Raw genomic sequence first — 24,457 nt, forward strand, 5'->3', positions numbered from 1 at the left:
AAAAATGGGATATTAAAGGAGCATAACTATGCCTTCTTTATAAGTGGGGGAATAAGGCATGCTAGAGATCACAAAAAGAAGACAGCAGCCAGGCTAAGTAGTGAATCCAGATGTCTTAGCACAAGTTAAGAGATTGCACAAGTTTGTTGGGCAGTTTAGTAGATCTGAGTGATTTAGGAAAGTCATGTTTGACCTTATAAAAATTGGCAGCCAGATTTTAAAAGCAGCAATGGGATGAAAACACTTTACATAGTAAAATTCTAATAGATTTTGCAGGTAGGATTCATAAAAGGATGCAGGTGCTAAATATACATGCAGAACAAGGAAGGTATCCTCATACTAAATCTTCATGGCAAACACACAGCAAGTTTAATGTTATTCTGTTACTTCTGAAGGCTTCATAATTCCTTAAAGGAAATGCATTTCCCCTTGGCTGGTTTTTAATAGCATGCAACTTGTTTGGGAACTTTAACTGTATCAAAACAAGCATTTCATCCAAGCTATAATTAATTTTTTCTGTCACAGTTTTTGAGAAAAAAAAAATTAGTTCCCCATTGACCAAAAGCCTTGCTAAGTTACTTAAGCCACAACACTCTCTCTCTCCATAACATTCTTCCCATGGGGAAATTCTAAAATCCTACCTCTAAATATGCCTCGTGAGCTCTAAGGACTAAGGGCTCCATTTTCACTAAAATTTCAGAAGTGTATCAGTCCACCAAAGATTTCTCTCATCATGAAGGCAAATGGTTTTGCACTTTCAGCTTGCCAGTGCAAAGAGACAAGAGACAGCTATGAAGACAATTTCAGCAAAAACAACAAAAAAGGAGATTTAAAGTTAGATTGATACATGCTTTCTCTGAAGACCTGGAAATTTTGCCATTTTTAGCATTTCTATTTAAAACAGGAACGGCAACGAGTATTTTAGGGTCCTGGATGCCAGCAGTCAGGGCTAGGGAGAAACACAGCTATTCGTGTAAACAGATCCCCCCACCATTAACCAGAAGGCAGCACCTGAGCATATTGTCTTGTGTTTTCAAATCATAGAAATCCTTATGAGCAAACATAAAATGCCAATTTTTCCCAGTAACAAACTAGAAATGTTGCTGAGGTGTTCCTCTGTATTCAGGCTTTTACTAAAGCTCTTTTGTGTGTGAAGAGTTTCTGTATTTGCCGAGGAGGGCAATCAGCTTTCCCTGAACAATTTTTGCCAGTCTGCATCTGTATCAAGTGCCAAGTGAAATGCAAGGTTAAAATGAAATTAAATACAGATTTACTTTGGTTAGCATTAGAAAGGCAGTCATCACTGCACAACACACTTCTGTCTATTGAGAAACTTGGTTTTTTGCTATTATTTATTAAAAGTGGAGAGTTTAGCAGCAACTACTGTACATGGCATCACAGAAACCACAAGTTTTACTGCACTCTCTGGAATCAGTGACATTCAAGAATTACACCAGGAGGATTCCCACAAAATACATTTTTTCCCAAAAGCATGATGCATTTTTGTTCTGAATAACTCAGAACTGGGTTGAGGAACAGATTCACTTAATAAATGTATGTTTCTTTCAATGTCCATTTGTGGAGGGGGAAATAATCAAAGAATTTTAGCATGCGGCCTTCTAACAATAAATTTTAACTTTATTCCCAGGGAGGCAATTGGATGACTTGCATGGGATATTCCCTGCAGCTCTCTAATACAAACAGCTGTCCAAGGGCTAGATTCCACAATGCTTGATAACATCTTTGGAAGTGGTTCCAGTCTCCTCCAAGATGATACACACGTCCTGTTTCTAGATTACAACTACACAATTGAAGCTCTCTTCCTGAGCCACTGCATGGCTGACCTATTTTCTGTATGGACTTAGCTGAAACAATCAATGGGCATAGCCAAGCGTGAAGTGCAAGGCATAGCCAAACCATCCCAAGGGAGGGTTCCAGACAGCTCCATGCCCCACAGCCCCCTGCAGGAGTGCAAGTCTCCAGGCATTTCTCCCCTTGCCTTAGGGCAGAGAAAAAGTGGCCTTGTCACTCAAGCAGGGACAGCACAGCATTCTGTTCACAGGCAGATACAGATGCATAGGAAGTAGAGACAGGGGCTCTCATGAAGGAAATACCCTCTAAGAAATAACACAAGACCACAGCTTGGTTATCATCTGAGCTTAGTGCCCCCCCTGAAAGGAATTACCCTCCTGGGGTTGACTTGCACAAGGGGGTTCATTTGAATGCTTCTGCTAGCAGGTCACCATTCTCTTGGAACAGCTACTTTGAGTGTGAACAGTGAATATGCAAGAAGAAAATCAATTCACAAATTGACTTTAAGTAATACAAAGGAACTAATTTAAAGAGTCAGAGCAGTAAAATCAAGAATAATGTGTACCACAACACTGCCAAGTTCAAGTAGCTGGGAGAGTGCTTAAAAGTAGCAGTAAAGGCCTGAACCATGGAAGGGGGCATTTGAATCAAATGAGAATGTCAGTTAAAATACAATTAATCTCAATTAAATCTGAAAGCAGTAATATTCTTAGCAAGGGCATCTATTCCACTTAACAAAACTATCATATAACAGGAAACATTAATAAAAAACAACTGGAAGTGAGTATCACAGAATACTATGCTCTGATGGCTGGAATTCTCCTAAAGACTGAAGGCCTGTGGAGGCCCTGAAGCTCACAGAAGTGCCTGGGGTCAGAATCAATGAACAGGACGTGGTGAGGCCTCTCCGTGGTGAAGTACAATTCATCTGTAGGGATCGTATTTGCTCTGGCTTAGGTCATGAAGCAGCAGAACAGTGAAACGTGCACTCCTACAAAAAGGCATTCGATATCAGCTTGCTCTCAACACCACATCTACAAAAATAAATATCCTGTGTGGTGAGCCACTTCCTAGCACTGACCTACAACTGCCATCACCCGATTAGGACAACCAAAAAAATGGAAGAACAGCATGTCACCAAATGAGCTGCAGTCAGTACCTATGGCACAAGTAAAAGGCTTACCTATAGATATTAACATGTTTTTTTCAGTTGTCTCAAAGCATGTGAATCTATAAACAAAAACCTTACACAAAATCAGCTTTTTCTAGGAATTTTTGCTGCCTTTATTAGTAAAAATTAATTTATTGTTTACATCATAGCCCTAGTCAATTTAAGCACATGCTTAAATCCTATTGTAATTTTAAAATTAAATAGATACTAACATTCTGCCCTGAACAGTGTTGATTTGTTGAACAAAAGCCAATGCATTGAACTGACTTAAAAATATAATATGTTTAATGACAAACTTGAACCTCCATGTGTCATACAACTACTCATGGAAGACACCGAATATACATCACACATACAATATACAAACATCATACAGCCGTATCTCAAATGGTGAAGACATGCTAGAAAGAATATTCAAAGTAATGTCAAATATGAGATTTGGCCCTAATTTAACTTCAAATGCTAAAAATCTTAATTGCAATGGCAAACATCAACATAAATGAGTAAATTTTAACACATGAGTAAATTTTAACACACAAAGACAATAAAGGTCTTCAAAAAGTAAATAGTACAAAAAGTGCAAGGAATCCCAGCAAAGAAACTCTCATGGCAGGTCTCCAATGGCGCCCAAATTTCATTTGTTAATAAAATGTGCAATCTGAAATGTAATGATTTCTAAATAACATTACAATAAAATAATTTAAATCATGTCCTGTAGTTTCCAGGAATTTTTTAAAATAAGATTTCTTTTTACCCATACAGAACTTCTCTTAAATTATTAAGCTTTTATAAAGAAAAAATATTTTTTTTTCTTTATAAAAACCTGTTGCTAGTCTACAAAGTAGATAAAAAATACAGCCAGTACCACCTTATACATATTTCCTTGTGGATAATTTAGAATGTAGCATATTCTTGCTTAGATTACTGAGGTGCTTGATTTTTCATTTTTGGGGATTTTTTTAAAGTACAATATGATTTATAGGATTTTTTGTTAACTACTCATTTCAGTTAAAAGGAAAATAGCTGTGTTTGCTACAAATTCTATCTTGGCTTCTTGGACTACTTATTCTGAGTCTTGGTATTTTTTTTTAGAATTTTAAACAGATGGCATTCATACTCATAATAGCACTGATATTTTATCTTTTGTAGCATGACATAACCAGGTTTTTACTGCTACTGATATTTGGCATATTAGATTTTATTATCAACTCTTACTTATGTTTTGATTTCACTATGGGATCTGTTTTGAAACAGACTATCATAGAAGGCTAAGGACAGATTTTTTAAAGAAAGCATTAATCCCAGTAAAACAAATATACTCAACTTGAGTACTTACTTTTATGGACCATGACTTCTCATTTTTAGTGTTTTATTAAAAATTTGATTAATTTGAGTACTCAGCAAGTGAACCAGTGGAAGAGAGGGCAGCGAGACCTCGGTGAGACATTTTATTGGTGTCAAAAACTGAAAAAAAACCACTCTAGAACTAAATTCCTTACCTTCTCCTCCAATGTTTGCCTTATGATCTTGCATTGTCATGACTCACAATAGCTGCAAGCTACATATTTCCACAGAAAAAGGAAGTACAACCAGGAAATGTGGAAATCTGAAAACGTGCTTTTCTTCTCTCTCCTTCTATACTTTTTCTGCCTGATTTGGATCAGCATGATTTCAGCAAATACAAAGTTTTTATATCACTGTTACAGTACTCCTCGTGCTTCCTGACAGTCACCTGGTTCATTTAAGGTTCTTGCTACTGGCAAAGTGAAGAGAACAGTCATCAGAACGTATGGCCATATGTAGCAGCCCAGAGCAACACAATCCAAGCAAGAAACTTCTCTACAATTCTCTTCCCTACAAAGACAACATTTGTAACACATTTGCATTCACTCTCTGGATGCCTGAATTGCTTATCTTCTCTGATTAATTATGTAAAGTGGTCTGTTACAGGAATCTCTTCCCAGTACAGCCTGTCACCACCTTTTGTTCCTGACCCTAGAAAAGTATTAGACCATTTATATGATTTAAAGTGTATGTTTCCTTACGACTACTTTTTGTAGTTTAGAAACAAATCATCTTAATTCTAACTACAAGAAAAGGGAGTGGCTCCATTGGGAGTTTTGTCTTAGGAAAAATTCTAAGATTAGACCACTTCCAAATAAGTAAAACACTGTGTTCTATTCATACAAATATAATTAAACTCTTACACTTGTTATGAAAAAACTTCCTTTGTTACATTATTCTCTAGCTCTGTATTCTCAGACTTAATAACAGAAAATCCAAGTGAATAAAAATGTTGGTTTTCCTACTAGCATTCCAAATAGCAAATGTCTGACCATCTCTCTTTAGAGCAAGCCACATGCAGCACAGTGTAACCTGTAGTCCAGTGGAAGTGAAAAGCCCAAATACAGCATTACAGACAAACTGCATCCTGGCTTATGACTTTTTCCCTGTTAAATCATCCTTCAAACTTAGAAAGCCATCTTACTACATCCCCAGAATAAGTGACCAGCTCTGAAAATAGAGCCATTTTAGAAGCAGCATTAGATCAAGCTTGAGACATAAGATATTTAAAAGATGCATAAAAGCATTCCTTTATATATGAGAGAAAAAGTTTTCAAGTGTCTCATGATTATAGATGGTGATGATTTTATTAAGGGAATACTAAACATAGGCTAGTAATGCCCACTGAGCTTTAGCCACAGAAACAAACCTATTCCCTCAGAAAAGGGATTACGAGCCTAAAGTCTTGAAGAAATGGAAAGAAGAGGGAGAAAATTGACTGAAAAACTGCTAATCATCATGAATGCAACACAGTTTAGGGGTTCATTTATGCTTCCTACGAGAAAGAAATAATTAGAATAGCAGATGCAGAGATGAAGTTATTGATAGAGCAGCAAGTATGTGATGAAATATCAGCTTGGTGTCTAATTCATGAGGTGGAATGACATAAATTGCTCTGAAAACCGGGTAAGAAACCTTACCTAAGCATAACGCAGTAACACCAGCCTGAATGGGTTTAATTAGCTCGACGAGCATCAGCAGTTCGCGAATTCTTAGAAAGCCTCACAATGCACAAAGGCCGCCGGAGTACCGCTCGTGGCTGGAGCTCTCAGCGGGCTCCCCGAGCGCTTCCAGCCCCGAAACGATCCCTGTTTCGCTCCCGCCCATGTCTGGCTCGGGGCACGGCGCACACGGGGCTCGGGGCGCTGAGGGGAGAGGGCTTTCCGCGACCCCCGCCCGCTGCCGGGGCTCAGCACCGATCTCCGCCCGGCCGGAGAGAGCCCCGGCCCCGGCCGCGCCCCGCGCTCACGGCCGGGCGCCCCGTCCCAGCGCTGTCCAGGGTCCCCGCCGCCCCTCTCCGCGCCCCGGGCGCCGCTCGCTCGCTCCCTCCCTGCCTCCGTCACTCACCATGGCGCGGGATGCCCGCGGCCGCAGCCCCGCCGAGGGGCTCTGGGCAGGCGCCGCTGCCGCTCCCCGGCGCCGCCAAGGTGTATTTGGGGAGCGGGCGCGGCGCGGCGGCGGCGGGGCCCGGCGGGAGGGGCCTCCCCGCGGGCCCAATCAGGGCGGCGGCGGGGCGGGGGCGGCGGCCGGGGGCGGTGCGATGGGCCCGCCGGGCCGGGCCGGGCAGGGCAGAGCCGTGCCAGAGCCGTGCCAGAGCCGTGCCAGAGCCGTGCCAGAGCCGTGCCGGTCCCGTTGAGCGCCGCCGGCGCGGAACGGAGCGGAGCGGCCCCTGCGCGGGGACCGCCGGAGGCGCGGAATGCCGGGGCTGCGAGCGGGACGCGGGCTGCCCGGTACCCCCCGCCCCGCCGGTGCCCCCTCGCCTTGCGGCCCCCACGGGTTTAGGCTTCAAGAAATGTCAGTCGGCGCAGTCGGGAGCTTCTGTCTGCGGCTTCCGCGCGAGTAGAGCCTGTGTCACTGGGGGCACGGCGCTGTGGTTACTGACGTCTTTTCCACACCAGTATCCTTCCACATACCCTTCTGTTCGAAAACGTGTGCTGCCATATTTGTTTTATTCGCATTTTCTCTAGCACGGCTTATTTTTACTTATTGCTAGGGATATTCCGTGCAATATGTGATATATACCTTTTTTACTGTAGCCTTGCGGTGCTACTATTTAAGCTCATACCTAAGCAATGAAAGAAGGGAAATGCCTTTCCAGATAAGCACAGAATAAAAAGAATTGTTTCTACAACATCAGCATATCAGATGGCCAACTTCAATTTAGAGCATAAATTCGTAAAACGCTCCTTGTAGAGTTGCCCAGGTCTGAAATTGTGCTCTTAATTCTTGCATGCCGCCAGAATGATAAGTCAGCATATTTTAAATCATTACCAAAGCATTTTCATGGTATTCTCACTGGATGGAACCAATGGATATTTTTTGGAAGCCCAGGAGGATAATAATTTTGTCGGGCTTGGACAATTAGCAGTGACTGAGTTCACAGTAGGAACAGTTGCCTTATCAAGTCACATGGAAGCAAACAGAAAATTTCACCAGGAAAAACAGCTGTTGTAAGCTGAAGGATGAGTTTGGCGGAGGACCATACCTACACAGCAAAAGAGGAGGGGTATTATTTCTTGTGGCTCACTGACTGTTGTACCTTAATAAGCTTGTGTGGAAGCAAGTGTCGAAATCAACCAAAACAAAAGTAGCAAATCTCCAAGTGGTTTTGAACAAACCAACTTTACACAAGAGAGGGTATCAAACTTAAGGTGTGAACGTTTTGTTGCCTCCCTGTCAGAACTGAAAGATGGTTTAATAAATATATCTGCTTCACACCATGCTTCCCTGCTTGCCATATTAAAAGAAGAGAAATCTGTCAGCTAAAGAAGTGATTAATTCCTTCAGCCACCAGTTAGTCAACTGAAAATAATCTGCCAAAGCCCAATTTGTTGCCATTTCTGAAGTCATTGACAAGCAATATGAAACTTCGGTGATAAATAGCATAGGACTTTGTGTACCTCATAAAAATACTGTATTAATAGATAATGCATTGATGCAGTGTCTTGCCTTCAAAAACAAAAATTAGTCTCATGGCAAGGTGTGGCCCCTCATTTGCAAACTACCCTAACTCTCACTTTTCAGTCTCACTTTTCTTGCCTCGGGGAACCAGACATTTCTTGGGAAAAAAAAAAATAAAGTAGAAACAGCTTCTGAGCAACTGATAGAAGTGAATTCCATTATCAGGTTTCAGTACCAAAAGGAGTAAGAGCTTCTGTTGCACAGAGAGTTCCTATTCCAGGATGTGCCATGCAGATTTAGATACGATGACCACTGCGGTGTCAACCTGCTGTGACCAGGGTGACAAACAAGAGCAGGGCAAGAACAGTGAATGTGGACATTTGGTGAGGAACTGAATCATCAGCAGACAAAAGTCTCCCATAGTTCTTGGAAAGCCACTGTTCATCCCTGTCACTTGTTATGTGTGTACTAGCAATAACTTGCAAACCTGCACCAAATAAAACAATGAACATGCTTATGAACAGGATCTTTGCAGTGAATATTTGAAAGAATAGTATGTCAAGTTATATTAATTGAAGTATTAGTACAAGGCAGTATTCATTTTACTTCAGTCGTTGGAAAGTTAGTTCTCCAAACAAAATTAGCTTAGATAAATTCCTTCCATAAGATCCATAAGATCCTACAAATACCAAAAAAGATATCACGTTTTATTTAAGGAACACTTATGTCACACTTTAAAATGGCAACATTTTCCTAATTTTCTTCTATAAAATAAAGTTCTTTTTTTGACCAATAAGATGGAAAGATTGTATTATATGTAATGGTGCTAAGATATATGTATAATCAAATATAAGGGCATCATAATTCAGAGCATAATTAACACTCCTAAACTGCCATTTACTGGCATCTGCTGTATTTAAATCAAGTTCTCAAATCAGATGTCTTCAAAGAGGCACCTCTCAAATGTATCATCTCCCCCATGGCAACTGAAATTTCTGAAAATACAGAAAGCTGCAGCCCAGAGCTGTGGTGCTGAGCAGCTGATGGCTGAGCCTGGATGGCTTCAGGCACCAGCATCATGGGGCTGGAGATGCTGGCAGATAACAGAATGGCAGAAAGAACGAGGTTGGAATCACCTCTGGATTTGAGCTAATCCAACCCTGCTTCTCACAGCAGGCTGAACTAGAACACGTTGTTCAGCATGGTGTCCAGCCAAATTTCTAGTGTCTTCAAGGATGGAGATTCCATAACAACATATTTAAACATCACGTTCCAGTGTTTGACAACCTTCACAGCAAAAAAAAAAAAAAAAAAAAAAATTCCCATATTTAAAAGGAATTTCCTGTATTTCAGTTTGTGAAATACACATCCTCCTGTCTTTACACAGGATGCCACTGGGAAGAGTCCAGTTCCCTATTCTTTTCTCTTCCATTAGATATTTATACCTGTGGATAAGATCTCCAGGAGCCTCCCTTTCCTTAGTCTGAACAGTCACAGCTGTGTCCTCCTCTCCTTGTACATCAGATGCTGCTGTCCCTTAACCATTTTAGCAGCCCTTTGCTGCACTTGCTGCAGTAAGTCCAAATCTCTCCCTTGGGAGAGCCCAGGGGAGCCCAGGCTTAAACCTAGAAATTCAGATGTGCTTTGCCAGTATTGAGTGGAAGCATTACCTCCAGCCACCTGCTGGCTGTGCTCTCCCTAATGCAGGCCGTGTAATGTTCATGGCAGCCTAAAATGATCCTATTTGCATTTACCACTGACACTAGAAATTGCACTGCTGCAAATGTGCAGTGCTCCAGGTAGAAGTCTGCTTGGCTGTAGTGCTCATTTATGTTTTCGCTTGTGAAGTCAATCTGGTCAATCAGAGTCCTCATGAATTCCCTGCCTCAGTTCACCTCTAATTGGTGAATTATTGAACCCAGGGGTGATGTGACTGTGCTTTGCATCTTTTTCAAGTAATGGACAAACTAATTCTTGCCTTAACTATAATTCATGGCTTTGTAGCTTTGATTCTTTTTCTTTCTTTCTTTTTTTTTTTTTAATACATCATGCTTCTTGTTTGAAATTGTAATTTCTATCCCACTGTGTAATGATGCATTTTCAGGATTGCCATGTAATGGTGTTTGTTGGAGTCTCCCATGAGAAACACATTACCTTTTCACTCCAGTGCAGAGGAGTTGCACACAACACAGAAAGGTGACAGTGACAGTCACCTAATCCACGGCACAGGTAATCAAACTGGGGTTTACACAACAGGGGGTGAGAAGTAAGCTTGAAGATGGATGAAAAATTTGAAAAACTGAAAAAAACTCTGTATCATTCACTGTGCATTTTTAAGAACCTTCTAAGATCAATCTAGGTGCCAAAAGGTGTGATGCCATCTGAAGAGTTAATTTAGTCTTGTACTATCTAAAAAAACACATTAACTGAGATTAATTGTGTGGTTTTGATATCTCTGCCACCTGGTTAATATTCTCTTACTGGTTCTTGCTATAGGAAGTTGAAAACACTGTGGAAGACATACTACCACTGATATGCCTAAAGGCATCTTACCAAATTGCATCAAATTCAGAAGAAGTTTCAGTGATTTATCCACACCTAACTCAATATGTCCCTGTCTGGACATGTTAAATCCTCTCAGTTAGAAATCACTCTTACTTAAGGTTCATAAATTCCTTCTTCAGGAATGTGTCTCATGCTGTTTGAAAATATACAAAAAGGGTACCAATGCTAGATGTTTTACCTTCAGTCTTTTTCACTGAAAGACCCCCTTTTCAAATAGTACCTGCCATTTTCACAGTTATTCAGCCATGATCAGTCAGATCTGAGTATTGATCAGGATTAATGTCTGTATTTTCAACAAAGAAAGTTTTGCAAAATTTCAAGTCTGCCTTGAAGAAGGGTTTTTTTCAATTAATTAATACAAGCACAGGTTCCCTCTTCTTTCATGGACTTCATACACCTGCAAGCAAGCTTTCCTGGAACACAAACTTTCTGAGGACAAAAAGGATTTTTTGTTTCTGTTGCAAGTTTTCTTGGTAAACTGCTGTTTCCTGGAGGGTAGATTAGATTTACTATGTGTGTTCTAACAGTATGTCTGTATCACAGTATTTCTGTGTACAGAAACACAGTCTTGTGAAGTTCTCACAGTAAATTACCATGGAGAGTCACAGGGATGTTACAGAAGTTGTAACAGCAGTGACAGATAAATAGGATTCTTGGTTTTCATTTTCATTGGAAGATAGAGGCAGTCAGACTTCCTGTGGAAACATCTTCCAGCTGGATTTGCTTTCTTGCCCAACATTCTTATTTTTAGTTGAAAGATGGGTCTAATCCTTTTTGTACTGATCGAGTATTAATACCTCTTTTTAGGCAAGGAAGCAGTGATATTTGGCCAGATGATAAAATTATTTCATTTATTAAGTCATATTTAGGAAACTATCAATTTTAAATACAAGTTCCATCTTGGGTAATTGAAAAAAATCTTTGCATCCTCCTCTAATTTAAATTGTTATGGCATCCTTCCTGTCCTGAGTGAGTTGTTATGAAATCTTTGTCCTGTGTTGTACTAAACACTGGCTATGCTTATGATGTGTGATCCTGAACAACTTTTCAGTTCCCTGCTGCAGGTGCACGACCTGGCAACACCCTGACTTTGTCATGGACTAGCTCTGCAAATGGATTCTTTCCCACTGTGGCTTGATTTCCATTAAAGGCAGCCTAGGCAGGTAGGCAGGCAGGCTGGCAGCAGGAAAGCAGCTGCAGAGTGCTTCACGAGGGAGCACGAAGCTCAGGGAATTAGGAGTGCAGGGAGCAAACATCATAAAGTGCATGTACACTGCAACACATTTCAGCCTTTTTCACATTTTATAATCACATTAGGGAATTGATTCCTGTAGGCATAAGAATTCAAATCTAGCAAAAGTTTAGTAACTAAATAAGCTCAGTTTTGGGAAGTGTTTGGTTTCTATACTGTAGTCCACTGCTGTGGACTTTCTCTGCTACCCTTTTTTCACAGTCTCTGAATATGAGCTTAATTCAGCTGTGAAAATGATGTGAGAAGAAAAAAAAACCCTGTGGACAAATTTGCAGTCACATTTGAGGCATTCAAATTATATGCTGTTTTGGCAATATTGAAAATAAGTTCAAGTATAATTCTTGTGCATAAAGTAGTTCTCATTCAATATTTCAGTGTCTGATCTTCTAAATTAGATAAAGTTTTGTAATTATGTAGCTATAAAAATTGCTCATTCGCTTTTTATTAAGAAGGTTCTGGTTTCCAGCCATTTTTTACTTGTTTGGATGCTGTGAGGGGACAAATGTATGCTAACATCCTAGTTCCTATACATATTCTCTCTCAATTTTCTATAGAAAGTATTGCTCATGAAAATATTTTTGAACAAGTTCAGGAAGTTCCTCTTTTAGATACTGTTATGCAAACATCTGGATCTACCCTTGATTTTGTGGGGAGCTATTGTGAGTAGTTAAAGGGACACTATTCTGGAAATCCTACAGGAAATCCTATTTTCAAAAGAAAATGGAATACAGTACTGTATTTTCATCACTGGAAAGGCAAGAGCATTTGCAAACAAAATTAGTTTGACCTCTGTTTTGCAAATGTTAGTTTGTATAGATAAATATTTCTCTTTTATTCTAATTACTTACCATGACAAATGCTTACTGACTGGCAAACCAGTATGGTAGGTATGGGTTTCTTCTTTTCAGTTTTTATTCCTGGATCATTTTGGTTTGCAACTTCTTAGCATGGTCTGCACAGAGTTAAAATCTAATGGGCTACTTACAGAGCAAAGGTGTTATCATCATCAGAATCTAGCTCTCAGCAGTTGCTACTGAATTCTGGAAATTTTGAATAGGCTCATCATACTACTGGAAACCGATTGGAGTTAGTTTTCTAACTCATCATAAAATAGCCTGCAATACCTCCCCCCCACTGCCCTATTAAACTATGATGTTTGATATTAGTAAATGCAAATAAATATTAAGCTACAGTGACCTCATTAATCTCAAATTATCTAGTCAGACAAATCATGACTAGATAATGAAAACTTAGCTCAAAATTTATAGGGTGAAAAAAACAGTTGTGGCTTTTTCATGTTGGGATTTTGTTTTGGTTTTTTTGCTTTGCCTTGTTTTTTGTTTGTTTGTGGGGGGGTTTTTTTAGGAAAAATAGATAAATAATAAATAAGGAACCTCTGTTACAGGACTACACACATGCAGGCAGTTCTATTTTCTTCTCTGGGAGAGCTCAAAAAATGGAAACTGCAATATTAAGGAAATTCCTACTTTTTTTATTCCTCCTGCCTGTCAGACCTTTCTTTTTTTCTCCTTTTAATTTTTCTGCTCCTCACCTCCTATTCCTTTTTCCTTTTTTTTTTTTTTTTTTTTTTTAATACTTCCCAGCAATAGTGAAGGGTACTGTCCAGTAGCTTTCCTCTTCTTTTATTGCTTTTTAATTTCCTTCTGCCTTCCCTGGTAAGGAATAAAAAATTTATTGTGGGGAGATAGGAATGGACTGGCTTACAGAGAACTAAGACAGAGACTGCCCCTCCCGCCTCTCTGCACAGCAGAAGTAGAGCACTTCTTATGAAATAACACCAGGAAAGAGGTATTCCAATAATTTTTGTGAAGCCCAGTGCATTGTGTCAGCTGAGCACTGATGGTGTAAGAACAACCACATATTAACTAGCTTAAGACTGACTATAGATGAAAGTGTATTATCACCTGAATTAGACATTTTAAGCATATTTAACATTGATTTCCTATAAAATAAAAAGTTGATTTCTTACTGCCTCCCCCTCAAGTATAAAGGTGTCTTTTCGTCATTCTTAAACTTCCTACAGTAATTTTTTTCTACATCTTGGCAGAAACCTTCTATTTTATGTTAAATGAGAACATTTGTCATTATCCCTTCACCTCTCACTTATATTCATAACAAAGAATTAGTTCCTTGCAGAGCATATTGTCCTATAATGAGCCTGACACTCCTTTTGTTCTGCAGACCTTTCCATGGAATAAGTCTATGAGTAGATTCTTTGTATTAAATCAGTACAAAGTAGCATGCTCTCAGTTTTGAATAGCTAAATATGATAATAAGACAACAAAAGAATGAAATCTGAAATTGACTTAATACAATGACTAGAAACAGAATAAGAAAAAGAGAAAAGAAGCTAAGTTCTGAAAAATCCAGCAAAAAAGCTACCTGGCAAAAGAAAAAAATATATGTAAGAATAAGAAAATTTGTGAATTTCATAAAAGAGAAGCACCACTGAGTGATTTTATTATTTTGCCCCCGAATTTCCAAGTCCATCCATATTAGCTGTTCTATGAAAATTTCCACTGCTAGATTACACCAAATGCCACTGCTCTTGCTGCCACATAGGTATTAATAACTATGTGCCTGCACTGCCCAGGCTTGTTCTGTTCAAACTAACACTCATAAGGTTGATGGGGAGAAATTAAAAAGCTTCTAAAGCGGTTTTTGATTTTGCTATTCATATAGTAACTAGTTTATGAAAAAGGTCTTGAAAGTTAGACCTCTGTGATAGAGGAGTTTTGCACAGATGGATCATGCATCCTTAAATCTGAAGTAAAAATATCCTTCACCCAGCAGAGTAAAAGGCATTCTTCCTCAGAGTAAAGATCATATGCACCTGTTAGCCTCATCACTTCCCCTAGGACTTATTCAGTATCACTAGGTTTAACATGATTTTCCTGAGGTAGTTCCTTAGGTAGAAAGATATTAAGAAAGCAGAGCCTAACGTACATTTTAATATATTTGTAATAATTTCAAATTAAATACTTTACATTAGTGAGCAAAAACCCACAAAGCACATGCATGGTTTTGCAGACACTTGCACCAATGCTCACTGTCCTCCTACACACCCACGTGCTGCCATCAGCATCACCCATGACATTTCCTGTAACAGAACCACAGCTCCTTTACCATGAGTCTGAATTAAAAACAAACAAACAAACAAACAATCATTTACTTTTAAACCTGTTTTAAAAGCGAAAATGTGGATGATGGAAAAACCCTTTGATGGGTATTCAGGAAGGGTTTGTTCTGTTGCCAGTTGCTAATATTCCCTCTAAGGAAATGAGCATGCTTCAAAGGCATCATGGGCAGCATCACTGTGTACTAAGTTATTTACAAAGCTATGGATTTTTCAGTTAGAAAGGAACTATATAAATATCACTGTAGCTTAACTAGTATAATTTGTAGGTGGTATCTTAAAGATTGTCTCTTTATAAAAGCTTTTCTAACCTCAGAAGTGTATTTCATTATTTTTCCTGATTAAGAAAAGCACAAATAGATATCACAAAACAAACTATGAAAAGGCAAGGGAAAAACAAAACCAAAACCAAAAAAAAGAGAATAATTTTATGGTCCTGGTCTGACTGTCCTGGTCTCCTTCAGTTTGATTTTTCAGTCAAAAGACTAAACCAGACCTTGTTAATAAGCCTGTCCAACATGCATCCAAATAAGGAAGAATTTTCAGGACCAGGGAGAAAAGATTCAAAAGATTGCTTACCTGCCATTCTTTCTAAAAAAATTTGCTTAATTTAGTAAGCTTTATAATGAAACATAACTTCACAGGTTCTGCAGGTGATGGTACATTTGTTTGAACAGCTGCAGCAACATGACCTTGTCAGTGATTTAATTTTTAATTTTTCTGGTTTTAATATGTAATTGAATTGCAAATTGAATTAAGCCATAAATGTTTCATTGTATTGAAATCTAAAAACACATATGTCTTGAATGCTATCAGTCAAAATAATAAAAAAAAATCTGGACTTTCTAAAAGGGATTGTTCTGATAAAAAAAAAAAAATTTGCTTGTTTTGGTATACAGACTGGCCACAACTTATGCTGTTGGACTGAAATGCTGCACCTGGTTCTCTTGCAAAAGAAATTTTTGTATTATTTGGTTTAGACTGTATAATGAAATAGCTAAAATAAAAGATGTTCTAAAGTAGTTTGAGAATTTTTATCCACTTCTTTTTTACCCAGGTGCTCTATCGTTTATTTATACTCTTTGGTTGCATTTTTAAGTTTGTAATTACTCTGTGAATTTTCCTAGTTAACATCTGATTGAACTAGGCAATCTTACAAGCCAGCCTGCTTGTGTGTAGTGAAAACATGTCTACAATCAGATTATCATTTAAATAGTATAATCCCAACACTTACCTACACTCAGCCTGACAAAATCTGCTCTCCCTGTTTGTATAGCATACCCTTAGCCAAGCTCTTGTTCCTTTACTCACATGTGTACATAGACAATCCAGTTTCTGGACAAGTCCATTATGGATGGATTATTTATGACAGCTTCTAAATGTTCATGGGTAAAAATATTATCTACTTACTGCATTTCATGAATGAGCTGAAAATGTGAACATTTGCCATAATCATCCTTTTTTCCTAGCAGCCACAGCTTTAGAATTGCCAAAACTGAAATGTTGTTACATTTCTTCCTTTCTTTCAATCTTAATGTTGTCAGAGAGCTAACAATAACAAAAAGATCTCAAGGTTAGACAACTCATATGCATAGGAATTCTAAGCAGAGGTCAACTTCCCTCCATCTGCTTTACTTCTATTTCAGTTTTATGAATCACCTCAATGCACAAACTGCTGCTGTCCCGCAGGAGGTTTTGTCATTTGTGACATGGAAGAGCCTCTTCTTAATATCAAAACAACAGGTGTTGGTGTCCTGTTGTAGAAATACATGGGAAACTTCTGAAATAGGTTACTAGAGTAGGCTTTGGTATGCAGTTGGGTACCAGCCTCTCTTTGAGGGTCTGTAAAGCAACTGCTGGAATGACTCACTGGCTTCAGGAGGAATTTCAAAGCATCCAAATGGACCTTCCTGCCCTGGGTCCAAGCATGGCACTGACTTATTCATTCTCAGTAACACCAAGGATCCCTCCCAGGTCTATCCACACACATGGAGCTTAATGTAGCATTTCAAGAGTTTGTTAGTGAAGGAGGTCAATACAAGTCTCATTCACCAAGCCAGACTACTGCCAAGCTCTTCATTGAAGCTTCTGTAGGATTAGAACAGCTAATTGCCGTAGCCATCAAATATATTATCTCTTAGTATGCTGTGCATTAATAGAAGAATTTTTCATTTCAAATCGTTATTATATTAAATCAACAAGAAATTTATTTTAAAGAGCATGATATATTTTCTGAAATGATTCTTATTGCCTTTTTGCAGGCAATTCATCTTGCCCATATTGCAGGCTGAAAGAAAAACAATAAAATCACAAACCACTGAAAGTTTAGCAATAGGTGTTGTTTATAGGGCATGTGCCTGCTGATCTCTGAAATTTAAAAACTCTCTGTCTTACCTATAAAGAATACTAGGTTTTATGGAAAATACTGATTACCTAATATGTGAGTCATAGCTTAGGTTTCTGTTAAGTAACAGACATTTTTATCCAGTGGAATCTTTATTATCACTGGTATACCAGAACAAAAAAGTATAATTGTCAGAGTTTTGGCTGAATTTAATAGGACACAGATTTACTAGAAGCAGAAAAAGTAGGAATTAAACAGAACTGACAGAAAATGGGAAGTGTGAAAAGGAGGGAGGAGAAGAAATAATTCTGATTATTTTTAGTTCTGCTCTTTGATCTCCTCTATTGACTCTGTCAAATATCACCAGCAGAAAAATTATGTATAAAATCTCACAGAAAGAAGAAAGCAAACATAGGTTAAATATAGATACAATGTAAAGAGGGAATTTATTGTAATTTTTGCTCCCTGCTGCAGTTTAACACATAGATAGACATATTTTTGAAATATTTTTCAGAAAGGGCTGCTTAATACAGTTTTATGGTCACTGAACTTCTTACATATTAGAAAAGCTCAATCTCTAACCTCCCGAGGGAATGGCACATAGGCAACTACTTTTTAAACATGATTAGGGAAATACACTCAGTTGTGTCATGGAAGTTTAGGAAATGCAGTTGTGTATTTGGGACAAATCCTGGCTTTTTACAATGCAGCAGATTGATCATCTGATTGTGACTGCCTCACCCCTGGCTGCTCTGTTTCCCTCTTGCCCTCCCTTGCCTTGGACTTCTCAAGCTTCTACTCACCAGAGGAATGTTCTCCTCCTCCAATCCACATCTTCACAGACATATCTCTTCTCATCTTATCTAGATGAAAGACTAATGTTCTTCTCCCTTGTTTCCTCTAAAGAAGTGGGATACAACATGACAACAGTATCATGTATTGCAATATCGTGCAGTACATTGTGTCTCAGGTTCCAAGTAAAACAATTTTTCCATATGAATTCTCTTTTTCCAAAAGGTGATTCACTGTGTCTTACTCTCATATGCAGACTCGGAGCAATGTTTACATTTCTTTTATGCATGAGAATAAATATGCACATTGTAATGTGCTTTTTTCTGTGTAAGGGAATATTTCACAGGATTGAATGTAGCTTGTCTTATGTAATGGGTTGACAGGCATTGTCTAAAGCAATTTAACTTTCCTGTCCCTAAATGATACCAGAAAAATTAATTTATTTGTTGCTTCAAAGGAAATATTTTTTACTTCTGCAGTCCTTAATGTAGACAAACCCTTGCTTTTATCATCTGAAGTAGAATAATTTGAAACATATTTGAAGTACATATGCTAATATTGTTCAGTATTTTGTAAATGAATTGTATACACAAATGTACAATGTAATATTCCTGACGTGACATGTAGGAGTGGGTATTGGGAGCTATAGCACAGGATGAGCCGAGTCACAACCAAACAAAAAAATGTAATTTCTGGTTCATGAAAAAGGCTGCTGCTTATGGACTAAGCTCATGTTAGTAGCCTAGCTTCACACTCAGCTACCATTATCACTATATTCAAAAGCAAGAAGTATAGAAAGCTGAGGTGCAAAACTCTCTTCACACTACTGGCATGCTGGCTTCAAGGGCAGTCATGACATACACAGAGAAGGCAGATGTAAGGCAACATGTAAATTCAGTATCTACTCTCACTGTTTGATTTCTACTGGATGCCATTCTTCATTCCCTTCAATAGTGCTACTCCTGGGATAGATGGATGGTACACAAGAAAGATTGTCTCTTAGATAATAAATATGTATTTATTCAACTGCTTTTCTTTAGCTCTTTACCTTAAATATTAAGGAAAAAGTTTACAAATGCTAGAGAAATTAGCTTTGTTACAAAGCAAAATTGAAATTTAAATATTTTGGCTATTTGATATATTCTTTCTATGCAAACTTGTGAAAATAAATTTGTGCCATCCAAATTTCATGATTTTTTTTTGTTTTTTGATGTATTGATATGTTAGTTAGCATGCATTTTTATGCCTATAAAAATGTTGATGAGTATAGAAAGAAATATTAGTCTCCAATTTCCATAGATCTTATTAGAAGCTGAAGATAAGGATTTCTGAGATTAACCCTTTCTTCTCCAAGTAGTCTTACCTCTTATTCCCTATCTCAGTGTTGGAACTCTTAAAATCCCCTTTTCATGCTGTCCACATGTCCACAAAACATGACCTGACATTGAAGGAGTATCCCTGTCATATTGCCTGGTGCAAAGCTCTATGGCTTCATATAAAGACCTTTCCATATAAACATCTTTCCATGTAAAGAACGATCAAGTACTTTTTCAAGCCTTCTCTTGAAAATAAAAACAAAAAACTTGACTTCTTTACCTGTTTGGTAACAGGAGGGGACATCCTTCTTGCACCGATGTATGTCTGTGTTAATGCTTCTCTGTCAGGCACTCAATGACCCTGAGACTGCTGGTTTCAGTTCTGTACAAAGTTGCAGTTCAGCTGAAGCTTCTTCATTTGCCATGCTTGAACAAGTTCAAGGTTGTAGCTCCTGCCCTGCTGAAACTGATGTCAGTGAGACCAGGATCAGACCTCTGTATTAGTATAGACTTGGATAACACTGGCAAGAGATGGAGAAAAACAAAACAAGAAACTTATTTTTCCCCCTTTTTTGGTAGCTCAGTCAAATCTGATTATTTTAATCATTATTTAGCATAATTTCACCAATTTGGAGCTGATTTGGCACTTGTACAGGTGCCATATGTGTTTCCAAGACCTATAAATTCTAATTGCCCTTGCATAGGGGATCTGACATAAACTGTTTCCAGCTTCAAATCAGGCTTGGCAGCTGGGACATACGCTCCAAATTTCTATCCCTTCTGGGGGGTAAAGGGAACTATAAGCCCCCTAATCAGTGCTCTGAGAGATGTCCCTGCCCTGCCAACAGGGAAAGCCAAAAACTTCCTTCGGCCAAAATGTCGTCACTGTCAGCTGGCTGTCACTGTATCTTCCTATATTGCTGTGGTTGCTAAAATGAGTAACAGTGAGTTATATAAGCTTCCACTTTACTAAAACTATGAAACTTGAAAATAAAGGATTGGTTCATCAGTTTTTTAAGATCCCTGTCTAGAAGGCGATAAACTTCCTGTTTCTCCCAAGAAGGTTGTTTTGGCTGCCCCAAAATGGCAGATGAAGCCAGTGTACAATGAACAGAAGGAGACTGTCAGTCTGAATTTTTGGGTCCTATGAACTATGCCAGCTTGACAGTCCTCTGCTTCCTCACTACACTTGTGTTTCTCTCCCTTTCCCAGGTAGAGGAAATGAATTAGGGGGAGGAGTGAATGTTTTATGTGGGAACGTAGTGAAAAATAAGAGCAGAGTATCACATAAAATTTCAAAAGAGTAAGTTGCCACCAGTGTTATATTCTCCTCCTCTTTTGAGCATTGCAAAGTATTAACTAGACAGCATTTATAAAAGGTATTTATTTCTAAAGAAGAAAGAAAAGGACAAAAGATAAGAAATACTGTGTTAGTCGGTGACTGTTATGCATTCTGAAAGGCTTCATGGAGGCTGAGTTAAAAATGGAGGCTTTTATTTCCTTCCATCACAACAATGGAAAAATCTTTTGCCATTCTGGTAAACCTGTGTGAGATAAAAGCAAGAAAGAAATAAAAGAATTTCACTTCCTTGAGTACTTGGGTCCATCTGGGGACTCTAGTTTTTATTATATAAGAGAGGGGGGAAAAATATAGTAATATAAATATTTTAGTTCACATTGTTCTTTCTTTCTTTCTTTCTTTCTTTCTTTCTTTCTTTCTTTCTTTCTTTCTTTCTTTCTTTCTCTTTCTTTCTAAGAATAAATTTCATGCTACAAGGCAAAGTAAAAAGTGGAAGGCAATAGGTCAGATCTCCTTCTATGTTCCAGTGACATACTGAAATAAGCCTTACTGTTTATCCTTCTTACATCCTCCTGAAACAAATCTTTATTAATTCTCTGTTTGAAATAGAACACAATGTGTGTCCTCATAATGGGCCATATCCTGCTATCAATATTTTAACAGATCCCCCACGGACTGTAATGTGGAGTCTGTTAAAAAATTGATGGCACCATTATGCTCATCTGCAAGTATATTTATAATTAAATTATTTTTCTTTGAATTCATTCAAATTTCTGTCTATGAGAAAATAAAGTGCCCTGGTTAAACTAATTAATTGTGAACACATTGTGTTGTGTTTATTTTGGTAATGTTTGCTTCAGTCTGAAAACCTGTCAGAAATGTTCATGCTTTCCTGCTATGGATTAACACACAAAAGTTCAGCAGCTTAGTACGGATTCCAAAGACAAATTACAGCAAAAGTAATTTGCTCTGATTATAGGAAGCAATTGTTATAACTAAGTATAATATATGTACAAGTCGAGCCTTGTTGAATAAAGCTGCATAAAAGAGAGGAAGGAAGGCTAGAAATTGCAGAACAGTAAACTCATGATAAAAACTGAAATAGAAGAATTTATGAAAAATTCCTATTTTTGACCTGACTTCCATCAAGGTTCAGAGAGCTGGGAAATAAAGTATATGAAGTTTCAGCAAATATCATAGAATCTCCACTGAAGAAGAATGTGCTTTAGAAAATAATTCTCTATGCCATTTAAAAATTAAACAAACAAATTTATTGCAAAATATATACTGCAATTTATTTTAGGGGGAAGACTTTCCAAAATAAGAGAGAGATTAGGGTTCTGGGTTGTATTGCATTGGACTAAGCCTTTTAGCTGTTGTTTTCCTTTATTAACTGCCTGAATTTCTTTTTTCTGAGTATTTCCCACCACTGAGATAAGGAATTAATGAATTGCTAGCTGAATTTGAGCCCATTCTATCTTTCTTTGTGTTCTCTTTGTTTCTCTTGGTAGCTTTTTGAGGTTTTCTTTCCTTCCCTTCCTTTAGTGCTTTGCAGCTCTTGGAAATCTTTTAATTTGCTCATTTCAGAAACCACCTGGAAGATAAGTCTTGGTGACTATCAATGCACAAGATGATCAAAAGTTTTATGAATATGATACGTTTAATTTTTTTCATCATATGTGCTAGATAAAAGTTAGTTTTTTAGACTTTCACACTGCATAAATACATATATAAATCTGTTTCCCTTTTTTAAGTGTTCAGAAACAGTATATCATTAGAGTGGATGCATATATCTACAAATAAGGTTTATACATACATTTTTAAGGACCTAATTTTGAATGGCTAGATTTTTATGTGTCTGTCTGAAAGTTTTTTCAGCCCATAACAAAAAACAGGATAAGCCAACTGAGCAAAATAGAAGAATAGAAAGAATATCACGCTTCTGCAGTCTTTTACAGAATATGGGAAGCTTTGGGCTAGGCCTTCTAAAATACTGAGTATATCTCCCACACAAACAATTGTGTGGAGCATTCTAGACAACTTGATTTTAAGCAGAAAATCTCTTCTTTCCACAAAGTTTCTGACAGGAACGGAAAATGGCAGTTTATGAATGATGATTTCTTGTAAACAGAACGGAAAACTGCTTCACAGCCTCCTGTCTTTACCATATTAAAGCTGGGCCTTGATATCCCTTCTTGGGTGCATCAGGAGAACATGTACAGCATTTCTTTTTATGCTGCATTCCAATCATTATTCAGTAAATATTGCTAGAAGGATCTGTTGCAGTGACAGCATTCAGTTTTGCTATTGTTCATCCACAGTGTGACAATCTATGTATGTGTTTTGCCAAGGTCCTTACTCCCAAAATCAGATTTAACTTTTCTATGGAAACTAGCCTAGTAATTTATGAGAGAACAGGAGGCAAGCAAAATTCTTCTCATCTGTATTTCTCAGCAGTAAATCAAAATAAACATACAAGTTTAGGAACTGTTTCTCTTGTTTTTTGCAGTTCTGCAGGACCAGTGTTTTATAAGTAGTTGCTTCATTAATTCTTTGGTCTTGCAAACCAGGGAAGACACACAGAAGCTTAAAATGTTTTCGTATTTATGTATAGAGTTTATAAATACATGTATATCTGCTTATGTCTAGAAAATTATCTAACCCATTCAGGCCACTTAAATGAACCCTGTTTTCAACAAATTAAAGGATCCAATATCCCATAGTAGATGAAAAAGCTCTCTCTTTTTACAACTGCACAAATGTCAGCTGCTCAAAATGGGCAGAATGACTAAAGGATAATTCTCTGTTCCCCACCCTGGTGCCTGAGAAGTGCTGCAGTGTGGGTGGTGTACTCTTGCCATGTATTTTTGGGCCACCAGTATGAGACATACCACTCAGAAAATCACAAAAATATTTGCATCGATGTCTTTTTATGGAGTCTTTATCTTTATTTAGCTCTTTCAGTCTGCTGCTTGGTGTAAACCTGCAATATGAGAAAATATCTTGAAAAAGTTAAAAAAAAAAAACCAAAACCAAACCCACTTCCAAAATTAAATTTACACAACACAGGGAGGGTGAACATGCCCAGTCTGGTTTGTTTATAATTACTTTTGGCAGATCTGCTTACAAGTGCTATATGCTGATATATCTCATTGATAAGAGACACCACAGTAAGAAACAGAACATGCAGGATTTTTCACAACAGGGGAAAATTTTTCATAAAATAGAGGACAATTTTTCATAAAAGGGGATTGAACTTAGCATTGTCCCATTTGCATCTTTACAGCTTAAAGATGAACTTGGTGTTTATGCTGTGACACAATGTTAAGTCACTAAATAAAAAAAAAAATTAATTGTAGTTTTAAGGCCAATGCACCAGTGTTTGTTATTGTTGAGACACAGATTTTTTTTCCATGTGTAAATTTTGCACTAACATCATAAAATTGATTGAGGATGATCTTTAATACTATTTAGGAACATTTAGGGGACATTATACATGTCACATAAACTATTAGACTTTCTATATTTAGTAAAGGCACTAAGTTTCTGGAATAAAGCTGATCCTACTAGCTGCATGATGCTAAACCACGCTTCAGTATCATTTAAATGAACCATAATTACAGTTGCAGTTGAATCCCAACACCTGCCTTAGCTGATTACAGTAAAAAAAAAAAAAATCAACAAATAAGCATAGCTTCAAAGGAATAAAATTAAACCTACCAAATCCCTATGACTGCTCCAGCAAAGCTGTGGAAAACAGATTAGAAAAGAGCTCAGAGATAT

At 37.9% G+C, this 24,457-nt stretch overlaps 1 protein-coding gene across 3 annotated transcripts in view; it reads right to left on the bottom strand.

Moving 5' to 3' along the window:
* The window catches only part of GUCY1A1 (guanylate cyclase 1 soluble subunit alpha 1), a 33,309-nt gene extending 26,770 nt beyond the window's left edge, over positions 1-6,539 (bottom strand). The window contains exon 1 of one of the 3 annotated variants that reach the window (XM_038135603.1): positions 6,395-6,539. The gene's annotated coding sequence lies outside the window, so the exon portion shown is untranslated. Of the gene's footprint in view, positions 1-5,967; positions 6,331-6,394 lie in introns of those variants that run through there. The other 2 variants (XM_038135604.1, XM_038135606.1) reach the window with 2 other exon arrangements.
* Positions 6,540-24,457: the final 17,918 nt, after the last annotated feature.

Source organism: Motacilla alba, chromosome 4 (genome assembly GCF_015832195.1).
Source record: "Motacilla alba alba isolate MOTALB_02 chromosome 4, Motacilla_alba_V1.0_pri, whole genome shotgun sequence".
NCBI lineage: Eukaryota > Metazoa > Chordata > Aves > Passeriformes > Motacillidae > Motacilla > Motacilla alba.